This window comes from Montipora foliosa, unplaced genomic scaffold (assembly GCF_036669935.1).
Source record: "Montipora foliosa isolate CH-2021 unplaced genomic scaffold, ASM3666993v2 scaffold_393, whole genome shotgun sequence".
Lineage (NCBI taxonomy): Eukaryota > Metazoa > Cnidaria > Anthozoa > Scleractinia > Acroporidae > Montipora > Montipora foliosa.
Window position 1 is genome coordinate 145001 of NW_027179693.1, and position 11501 is coordinate 156501.

At 38.8% G+C, this 11501-nt stretch overlaps 1 protein-coding gene across 3 annotated transcripts in view; it reads left to right on the plus strand.

The window, feature by feature from the left end:
* LOC137987863 (SMC5-SMC6 complex localization factor protein 1-like) overlaps nt 1–151 on the plus strand; it is a 42909-nt gene extending 42758 nt beyond the window's left edge. For 2 of the 3 annotated variants that reach the window (XM_068833938.1, XM_068833939.1), the window contains one exon: nt 1–150. This exon is cut by the window's left edge and continues 2810 nt beyond it. The gene's annotated coding sequence lies outside the window, so the exon portion shown is untranslated. The other variant, XM_068833940.1, reaches the window with a different exon arrangement.
* Nucleotides 152–11501: the final 11350 nt, after the last annotated feature.

An 11501-nucleotide genomic window follows, 5' to 3' on the forward strand; every position in this document is an offset into this window, starting at 1 on the left:
ATTTCGGTTTAACAGTTGTATTTTAGGAACAAAGATAAAATTGTAGGTCGTTAAAGCTGCCATGCTTTAAATTTATTGTTAGCTATTTCAACAGAATCAAGCCGTCGATCATTAAAAAAATATTTATTTAACAATGTGCCTATTCCTGTTTAAAATAGGATGACCCACCCCGAATGGGTCGCTGACTATCGAGCGACACACCCCTTGCTAAGGGCTCAAAAACTGATGACCCACCCCCTTTCTGCTCCGGCCCACCCCTAAACGTTTTGACCAGTCCCTTATCATCTCTTACAATCCATCAAATATTTTCGCTCGCACGTGATTGGTCTTAACGTGCCACGTGGCTGAATATTTCTCCAACTAAAACTGGGGAGTATCCGACCCGATTTCCCAAAACGTTTGCAACTAAAATAAAAGGGTTCGCGTTTGTGACAGAAGAAGAAATAAACCCGCTGGTCGATAAAGCGGTACCAAAAAACTCCAAAAACTCGAACTTAACGGTGTAAACGTTTTTGACCGTAAGCTCTTCGTAAACTTTTCGTCCAATTTGTAAGCTTCAGTCTTGCGAAAATATTTAAGGATAATGAACACAATCGACTCCATTTGACTTCAAAAATATGCTCAGAAATTTGTCCTTGGACGTTATCTGTTCCTCGAAGCTCACAGTTTTCCTCCAGCTTCGTTCTCGGAAAAGCCTGATAACGTCCGCCGACAAATATCTGAGCATATTTTCGCGCCAAATTGGCCTTTTGTTTATATATACTGTATGACCTTAAATGGACTGATTGCGTTAAGTGTTGCCAATTTTCGCGTAATTTTATTGGTTCATTAACGTTCGCGTGGTGTAAAAACACCAGATGGATGTCACGCAATAGCCCCTGTCTTCATCGATATTTTCCCTCCGATTATTTCCGTCAAAAAGGAAAAATGATAGCACGAGACTTTCAAATTTTCATTTTTATTATTATATGGCAAGCAATAGCCCTTATTCACGATAGCCGCCATGTTGGTTTTCAAATTGTCATGCAAATTAGCCATGTGTTATGCTGGGGGCCAAACACTGGAATAAAGGCAAATTGAGAAAAATCGGCTTGTCGAAATATTGAATTAAAATTGCTAAAAGTACATTTTAGAATTTAGAATTAAGTAACTTTTATAATAATTTTATATCTTTTGATTGCCTCCGACATTTTGACTTTCTACTTCGTTATCTGCTAATTTTTCACTAAAAAAAACATCGAAGTAACTTGTGTAATCATTCTATTTTACTACTTAGGTGATAAATATTCAATGAACGTGAAACAAATCATCTGTGTGGCTAAGATGTTCGTTATAACCTCTCGAACTTTTGTTGTTTGCCCCCTCAGAAGTGTGTAGCTAATTTGCATGATAAAGGCAAATCCAACATGGCGGCTATCGTGAATATGGTCTATTCTCAGGCCAAGCTGATTGGCTGGGTTTTGGATGGAATTTTACAGTGCGGACCATTTCCGAGGAAACCGTCCGTTTCCGTATCTTTTCTCTCTCCCGCGAAATTCAAGTTGAGCGAAACAGAACGCTTTTAAAAATCGGAATTTAATTCTTTCCGGCATCACAGCAGTACAATTATAGCAAGCGGAATTTAGTTTCACATGTAAAAGTTTACTGTTCAAAGTTCGCTAATGGAAGACGAAGATTACGGACATTCACCAAGTGTCCGATCGCTCAAAGAAACGATGTCATATAAATCTGTTGGCCCTGCGCTCGGTACGTAATGCCACGACCTCGACTCGGGCCAATATTCCCTAATACGGAGGTTATTACTGGGTTGCCAGTATGGCAATCCCAGTCGAAAAATGCGTTTAATTTGTTTGTTTTCTTTTCTTTTCCGTGTCATGAAAAGTCTTTGCTTTCCTTCCTCTGCTAAGTAGTGTCTTTGTGCGTAGAGTCTTCTGCGCGTATGTTTGGTAAGTTTGACGGGGTACTAGAAAAGCATAGATTTTATCCCGTGGATACAGTAGAATATTTAATTTAACCTGCAATGTAACGCGAATGGTGTTTTAGTGCATCTTTAAAAAAAATATACCCTTATGAAGCTCAAGAATGGAACGTCAATTAAATAAACAAGACAGGCAGTGAAAAATAAATATCTGGAATCAAAGTGAGCTGTATTTCTAACATTTTATCAAGTGTGGTGTTATGTTCAACCAGAAACCCATAAGGGTTGAAACGTGTAACGCGCGTTCACAGCTTCCGAATATTCAGTGCGAACTGATTGGTTGAATGTTTTAGTGCTAAGTACCATATTTGGAAACCCCTCGCTCTTGTTGTTCCAAATATGGTACTTAGCAAATTGAATAATCAGAAGCTTGTTTCCCAGCAAACAAGGGGCCGTTACACGTTTCAACTCTTATGAGTTTCTGGTTCAACTTATGGGTTCAACAAATACAGAGAAGGAATCGAACACCTGTGATCTCTGTTTTCTGGCTATTTGTATTTATTTGTACTCAACTCTGCACAGTCTTCAGGTAAAGAAGTAATTGGAAATGTGACAGCCAAGAATTATTTTAAAGAAAGCTTGTCGTCTGTTTTGTGCTTCATTATTCAAGTAAAAGGTTCTTCAGGAAAGGGTTTGATCCTGAAATTTATTTTGTTGCGTATGGTAGTTTCTTGCCTTCACTCACGCAATGAAATAGAAAGGTTTTTTTGCCTCTAATAGCAAATATGATGTTTGTTTCAATAAATTTTTCGCTGGAAAAGGTGACCTGCATGAATTCATCATGCTGTGTTATATTTGGGCTTAAGAAATTTGCATACGTTGCGTTGAAATGTGATACGCGAGGAGACAGGATTTTTTTTCTCTCTGACAAATGTTAATAGGTAGCCAAGTTTTTTACCTCAGAAAAATATCTGTTCTGTCATCATAGTGTAAAATCAAGTTTATTTGGGAAGCCAACAATATTTCTTTAACTTCCTGGTTAATCCAATTTATTGCTACGACTTACTAGTGCGAAGATTGTTTACATTAAACTTGTGCTTTTTGCGAATTTTGAGTGTCATGAAATTACATCATTTGCGTGACATAGCTCCTTTAACACGAAGATTTTTCGACAATATATCGCTTTACTCTAACCCAAAAACATTCAGATAGTAAAAAAACGTCATTTATTAATCATTTCTTTAGCTTTTTTGCTTGTCAGCAGTGTGATTTGCAATACTTCGCAAGTTTGGTTTTGTATGTCATAAATGTTTAGATTTTCAATTACATGGCCACCCAACCTCGTGATTGTGTAAATAGTTCACCCTGAAGTCAAAATACATGTGTTTCTCAGAAACCCGACAAAGAAGGCTTCCTGACCGGACAGATGAAATATAAATATGTTTTGACCTGGCATCAGATTAGACTGAAAAGAAGAGGAATTATGAAGCGGAAACAACATCTTCAGTCCTTAGTGTGTGCAATAGAGTGTTTTCACTTACGTGACCAGTAGCCATATCGGATTACTGAAACAAAAGAAAGTATTTCCATAAAAATAGAGTTCAATTCCCGGAGGATTAGTTTGGTACACCATCATGGCCGCCATTCATTTGTTTTGGAACACCAACATGGCCGCCGTGACGTCATGTGAAAACGTTCTAATAACGTTTGCTCAGTGCAACTGCGAGACATGCATGACATTTAGGAAATGTCCGTCAGAGCAATTAAGTCAAATTAGTGTTTTTGCAGACTATTTATTTAAAGAAGAAACGATTGACTTCTACTCAAGAGAATGTTTTGTTATATTTAAACTGAATTTGTTACCAAAGCTTAAGAAAACTGAAAGACCTCAAAATGGGACAGGATATTACAAAATAATTAAATGTATAAACGTGTGAGCATAACGGCCTCTGCTGGCACGACATCTGGGTGACCCCTCAAATGGTCTTAATGACCCCCACTTGAAAAAATTAACTCGAACGTTGTAGTTCAATACCACCCAATTCAGTGCCTTCTGTTTAGTGTAACACGTACCACAGCCAACCCAGTGTACGCTTCATGGAGCGTCTAGTTATTTTATATTGACCAAACTGTAGGGTCCAGTGGTAGTAACATTAAAAGGTTTGGTCTCAAATACTGTTGTTAGAGTTTATTTCACATGAAAGTCTGTCAAGTTTTGGTCCAACGAGAGTGGAAATGAAATTAATTTCAATCAAATGTACTTGCTTACGTCATACTGGGTTGCCAGTATGGCAATCCCAGTCGGAAAATGGGTAAAATTTCTTTTTTTTTTTCTTTTTTCTTTTTCTTTTCCGTGTCGGTAAGGGTCTTGCCTGTCACTTCCCTGGTAAGTGTTATCTTTGTGCATAGTGTCTTCTGCGCGTATTTTCTTAGGATTGAGAGGGTAGCGGATATGTGTAGATTTCTCTGGTGGACACAGTAGAATATTTAGTTAAGCTGCAATGGCGTCGAAGTCATTGAAACCCAAATGGCGTTTTGGTGGATCTTTAAACAAAATATACCTTTATGGAGCTCAAGAATGGAACGTTAATTGGATAAACAAGACAGGCGTTAAAAAAAGAAATATATGGACTCTTTAAAGCGACTAGTAATGGTCTTCGACAACAATTGCATTTTTCGCGTTGGATATCAAGTGAGCTTTGTTTCTAATATTTTACTAATTGGTGTTATGTACAACACTGAAATCAAATGGCAATTTTTTTATGAGTTTAACCAACATTGAAGATTCGAACGCCTTGAATGCATCACAGTGTTTGCTGAAGTCGCATCTCAGTTGTGTGGCAATTTACATTTATTTTGTACTCTACTCTGCACAGTCTTCAGGTAGAAAAAAATTGGACATGTAAGAATTATTTTAAAGAAAGCTTGTTGTCTCTTTTGTGCTTTATTATGTACGGGCAAGTTTCTTCCAAAAAGGGTTTGATGTGAACTGTTAGACTGAAATTTAATAAATCGCTGTTATGTTTCTTGTTTGCACGCACTTAATTAAAATTGGAAGGGTTATTTTTTTACCCCTAATAGCAGATATTTTGTTTCTTTCAATAAATGTTACGGTGGGAAAGGTTTTTGTGACATTTCTTCGTCCAAATGAGCCACCAAAAATAAAGCTTTTTAACGACCTTTAAGTGGAATATTGTTTGCAATTTAATTTTCTCTGTCAAAAATTTGCATACGAGCTTGAAATAAACATTGCCACAACACACGCACGCACAAGAAATTTAGTCGCTGATTTACCTCTTCTTCGAGTTCTCGTTAGTATTTTATAAACTGTGATGTTATGTGTAACACTGAAACCAAACGGCAAATTATCTGGTAACTTATTTAAGTTGGATACCAGAGACGGAAAACACCTTGAGTAGTCTGTGTTTACAATTTTCTGGCTATTTATAATATATACCTCTTACTAACCGAGTTCGAGGTCCGTACTGTAAGTTACGGACCGAGTTTTTTCCCGTTGATCTATGGCCCAAGCGCGAAGCGTTTCCCCTTCCCCAGGGATTCGTGCCCTTCCTCAGGAATTTAGTCTTTTTACGATCGACTGTCATTACTCCTCCGCTGAGAATTCGAAATTTAGAGTTTCTTGCTGCGCGAATTAACATAAATTTCCGCCGGGAACTAATTTTTGAGGTTTTCGTTTAAAGCAGCAAGACTATTTTCAACTTCTATTATTCCTTGGTAAAAAACCTATCAATCATCGAGAACGGGTGGGAAAAATGTGGCATCCTGGAGGCCTTAGAAAATGGTTAATGTGATCTTTTGATTGACTGCTTTGAGTTCGTTTTTCATGCCCCAGAGACTGGAAAGGTATTGACTTAAACTTTTATCGTTTCGTTTTGTTTGAAGCAAGCTCCAATGCAAATATCAAAATAAACTATTTTTTTTACCCCACTATGTGGAATAAAAGCCATTTTAGTTATATTAAATTTAAATTTTGCTGGAACTTATTTTTGCGGATCAAGTACTATCCGCAAACTCCGCAAAAAATTAAAGCCCGCGAAATAAAAGTGCTACACCGTAACTCCTGGGTTTGCGATGCCATTTGGTGCAAACGTAAACCGAAAAAAAAACTGACCTGTCATCAAATTAGACTGAAAAGAAGAGAAATTATGAAGCGGAACTAACATGTTCTGTCCTTCCTTTAGTGTGGAATAAACGTTTGCCTAGTGCAACTCAGGAAAACAGGAAAACTTCCGTCAGAGCATAGTTAATCTTGGGACTGGTTATGAAACCCAGGGAATTTCAAAAGCAGGAACAATACAGTCGAAATTAGATGTTGAACCGACCATGACCCTGCACAATAGACCTAATCGGCTAACTCAATGTTGTACCCAATTCAAATCTCCCGGGAGTAACATTCTTTGTGTATTGTATTTGCATGATAATGTAGCATTCATATTTAAATGACATGGAAATACCTCGAACAAAACGTTTTATTCCCAAAGGGTTTGAATTGGGTACAACATTGAGTTAGCCGATTAGGTCTATCTTTTGTGTTTGGTTCGCAAGTTAATTTCGATAAATTAGTCTAAGCTATTGATTGGTTATCCTGCCGAAAAAAGCGTGTTTTTGTCGGGTTTTGTGCAGGGTCAAGGCCAAAAAAGCGAACAAAAACATCAAACAAAGAAACTTACCGAGTTTCATAACCAGGTTACATCTATTAACTATGGTCAGAGCAATTTGCAGTTAGGTTTTTTTGCAGACTGTGTTACTTGAAGGGGCTATGTCACGTTGTTTTAGGGTGTTTCGGGAAAATCTTTAGTTAATCACGAGTTTTAAACTCGAAAATGGTAATGTGGTATTCCTTTACCGATAAAATTATTGTTACATCACAAACGAAATGATTCTGAGAAAGAAACGACCTTTATCCAGGCGAATTGTCATAATTTTGAAAGACGTCGGGCCGATTTTTTTCAAGATTACCCAAATGTAATCGGTTTCAATCTTGTTTTTATAAAAGTGACGACACATTTAAATTTGCAAGACATGTTTCGGTCGTGCAACGACCATCTTCAGTTGAAAGTAGAATTAATTTGAAGTTACATTTGAATTTATAATATGCTAAACAAAGATAAATAACAACGTGAAATAAATTGGGAATCTAACAAAATAGCCAAAGGTAACAAAAAAGAGTGTACAATGGAACATGTTGATTAGAACGAGAGAGTTAAATTAACGTGATATAATTGCTTATTTAAAGAAGGTTGCTCCCAGGAAATATGTAAGGCCTCTTTTATCTTGACCTGTAATTTTGTGGTCGCACGGTCTATAACTTCAAAACATTCCGCAGAGCAGGAGTTACGGCATGCCTCGGATTGTTGAAGGTGTTTAAAGATATGTGAGGTCCTGTCCCTGTTTAAGTGTTCGCGAATGCGTGTCGAGAGGTGTCGGCTGGTTTCGCCGACATAGCAAGAATTACAGCTTGCACAGGTAAACTTGTAGACAACATTCGAACAGAGTTCAACAGGCACAGGGTCCTTCACACTAAACATGTTACGGATCTTGAAGGAAGAAAAGGCTAGCTTAACATCAAGATTGTTACAATAACGTTTAAGTAATTTACGTAATCTGTTTTGTGCTACAATAGAGAAGGGCCCAACATAAGGTAATTTGAAAAAATGTGTAGGATTAGAGGGAGGACTAGTAGGTGTGTTCGAAAGGGTCTGAGTTTTTGTAATATACTGCTTAATGACTCTCTCAACGATATGACTGGGGAAAAGGTTTTTACGTAAGATTAATAACAATTTCTTGATATCCTCATGGAAGCCTATCCATGTGTTGTTGATCTTATACGTTCTGTCAACTAGAGTCCTAATTAAGCCAAGTTTGTAAGAGAATGGGGTAAAACTAAAATAATTAGTTAATAGACCGGTGAACGTTTTCTTACGATAGACCCTGGTAATAGGAGAAAGAGGTTGACTGTTGTCAATCAGAACATCCAAAAAGGGGATTTTTTTATCCATCTCTTTTTCCATGGTGAAACGTATATTGGGATGTCTATCGTTGATGTAGTCAAAAAACAAAGTAGCGTCATGTTCAGTGTCAAATAGACAAAAAGTATCGTCAACATACCGTCGATAAAGTAAAATACTGGAGGCCTTGTAGTTTTCCAACCAGATCCTTTCATGGTGACCCATGAAAAGATTAGCCAACACCGGGGCAAGGGGAGAGCCCATTGCCACCCCATCAATTTGATCAAAAAACGAACCCTTAAACAGGAAATGTGTTTGAGCAGTGGCAAAATTATGGCGAAACCAGCCGACACCTCTCGACACGCATTCGCGAACACTTAAACAGGGACAGGACCTCACATATCTTTAAACACCTTCAACAATCCGAGGCATGCCGTAACTCCTGCTCTGCGGAATGTTTTGAAGTTATAGACCGTGCGACCACAAAATTCCAGGTCAAGATAAAAGAGGCCTTACATATTTCCTGGGAGCAACCTTCTTTAAATAAGCAATTATATCACGTTAATTTAACTCTCTCGTTCTAATCAACATGTTCCATTGTACACTCTTTTTTGTTACCTTTGGCTATTTTGTTAGATTCCCAATTTATTTCACGTTGTTATTTATCTTTGTTTAGCATATTATAAATTCAAATGTAACTTCAAATTAATTCTACTTTCAACTGAAGATGGTCGTTGCACGACCGAAACATGTCTTGCAAATTTAAATGTGTCGTCACTTTTATAAAAATTGTTGTTAGTCTGCTTCTTTCCAGATCTTTTGGAAATTTCAATCTTGTCCATTTGTGTCCATCCATGCCTCTCTTTCCTTTTGCAGTTTTTGTTTTATGTCGTTCAACAGTTTTAAGTGGTTCTTGCAATGTTTCATCCTATTTTTTGGGCATTTTGGAAAAAAATAGGCAAGGAAAGCAACTTATCAAGTGTCTAGTCGTTCTAGCGCTAATTGGGGACACTGTAAACTGAAATTAACAATTAACGCAAATCAAATCAAGTGCTCTCATCACTGCGCCATCCCTGCACCCAAAATCATGAATTATATCATTTTGAGTGACATAGCCCCTTTAAAGAAGAAACGAGTGAGTTTCACTCAAGAGCGTGTTTTGTTATCTTTGAACTGAATTTATTACCAAAGCTTAAGAAAGTAATAGACCTCAAAACGGGACACGAAATTACAAAATAATTCAACGTGTGAACATGAGAGCCAAAGAGCCATTCCTGGCATGACGTGTGGGTGACCCCACGAACGGTCTACATCACCCTCCCCCCCCCCCCCTCTCCCTTTAAAAAAAATACTGGAACGCTGCAGTTCAATACCACCGCGAACCGGTGGGTCAGTTGGTTGAGCATCGGGCTGCCATGCGGGAGGTCGTGAGTTAGAGAGTCTTAAAATAACTGAGGAGAAAGTGCTGCCTTTGTAATTACATCCGAAAATGATTAAGATTTTCAAGTCTTCTCGGATAAGGACAGGAGCCCATCTGGAGCCTACAACTCTACTGTGTTTGTGCAACGGCGTTTTCACAAGTAAGGTTATTTTTAGATTGAATTTCCCGCTAATTAGACTCCCACAGGAGCCCGATGACCAATTACAAGAAATCAAGCTGACGTCATAGGGTCACCGAACCGGAACTGCTTTTGTTTTTTGACCTAATTCGCGTGAAGGGCTAGTCTAAAAATAAACCTACTTGTGAAAACGCCGTTTCACAGACGCAGTATGGAAGTTGGACGCTCCAGATGGGCTCCTGATAAGGACTATAAACCGTAGGCCCCGTCTCACAACCCTTCAGTGTTCACAACCCAGTGGGACGTAAAAGAACCCACACACTATTCGTAAAGAGTAGGGCATGGAGCTCCCAGTGTTGTGGTCAGGCCTCATTTCATTCATGCATGTGCTGGGTGAGATCGCTAATGGACTGATAGCGGCTGCCAGCGGCGCCTGTATATGCTGATGTCCGATCTCACCCATAGATCACTTGCTTGTAAAGCGCATTTGAATATCCCAATAGAAAATGCGCTATATAAAATCATTACCATTACCATTACCCAACTCAGTGGCTTCTGTTTTTGTGTAACACGTACCACAGGCAACCCAGTTTACGCTCATGGAGCATCTAGTTAAAAAAATTAACGGGAGGGTTGTAAGTTTCAGTGTGAAAGTGAGTGCTGGCGTGGAAACTGGGAGCAGTGACTGGTATTTTTTTTAAACAGCTGCAAATTTTTGCAGCAAAAGGGTACTGGAAATGTGCATGAAAATATTAAAAGAGCAAAGGAAGGTGTCCATATCTTTAGCCTGTGTGGCAGGCGTTACTATTTTATAAGCAAAGGGACAATGGCATGTCAGTTCATTCTTTGAATTTAAACTTCTTCTAGCTCGAGAACTGATTTTCTCTTCGCTCAACGGTTGAATACGTTCAAGAACAATTTGTCTCGGTGGTTAAATGTAAGAGGTTCAAAAACTGTACGTGTACGGTTGAATGATGATCAATGACGACCCATTGGAAAAGTACTCGACTCGAAGGCTGCGAGGTAGACTTTCGAAAAGTCCTTCGTCTAGATACGCGCGGAACGAAGGACTTTTCATACTTGATTGGCGCCAATTTAGCGACCCAAAAACGGGTCGCTGAGCTAGGCTAATCAGAGTAGTCCTCGTGGACCCCAGGGGATAGAGTTGTCAATCAAAATTTGCCACACGTAGTGAAGCGTGATTTTCAAACACGCTACTAGGGCCACCGGATATTCCAAATTACGCGACCATCAGAGGAAAATAATTGAAGAATATCTGTCTTGCATAGATCTGTTTGTGTCTTCTCCAACCGGAGCTGAGAAAAGTCTGACCTTTGAACTAGTCCCGTACGCTTTTGGTCGTTTACTTGGAGCGGGTGGCAATGCTATCGTCTTCGTAATTCTTCCACTGATTTCACTCACGAAAGATTTGGTCTCTAGCCGGTCGCTATTTAGGAGACAACACATTTAAAATCTTAAGTGTAAACGGGTGTCTGGAAGTCCCGAGGCGATTCTCAACGACTATCAACACATTTTTCGTCGAATGGAACAAAAAAATTTAAAATGCATGTGTATTCATCGACGAGAGTCATTGCATCGCTAAATGGTAAGCTTAAGTTTCACTAAGATGTATCTTTTAATACCGGTCTAGTACGTCTCCTACACCTGAAGCGTACCTGATCTTTCATGAGTGAAATCAATTGACTTTCTTGACGATTCGAAGCTTTCCCTTACTTGCTAATCTTTCGAATATGTTAGTCTTTCGTTTCTATCAGCACAAATCACGGCACAAGTGTTGGTCCACAAAATACCACTGGAGATCTCCTTTCCAAGCGGCGACTCGAGATTGAAAAAAAGCTTTCGTTTTATTTCATCTTTGTTTCTGATACCTTTAGCACAAAGTTAACAAATTTCCTCTTTCGATTTCGTAGAAACAAACATGTTCGACTGTTTTCGTCGGATTGCGCCATGAAGTTCAGGGCTTGCGAATGACGTCATCCCCTTTTTGGCGCGAGACGCAAATGAAAACTTTGCAAGCGAGACAAGTCGACCTCT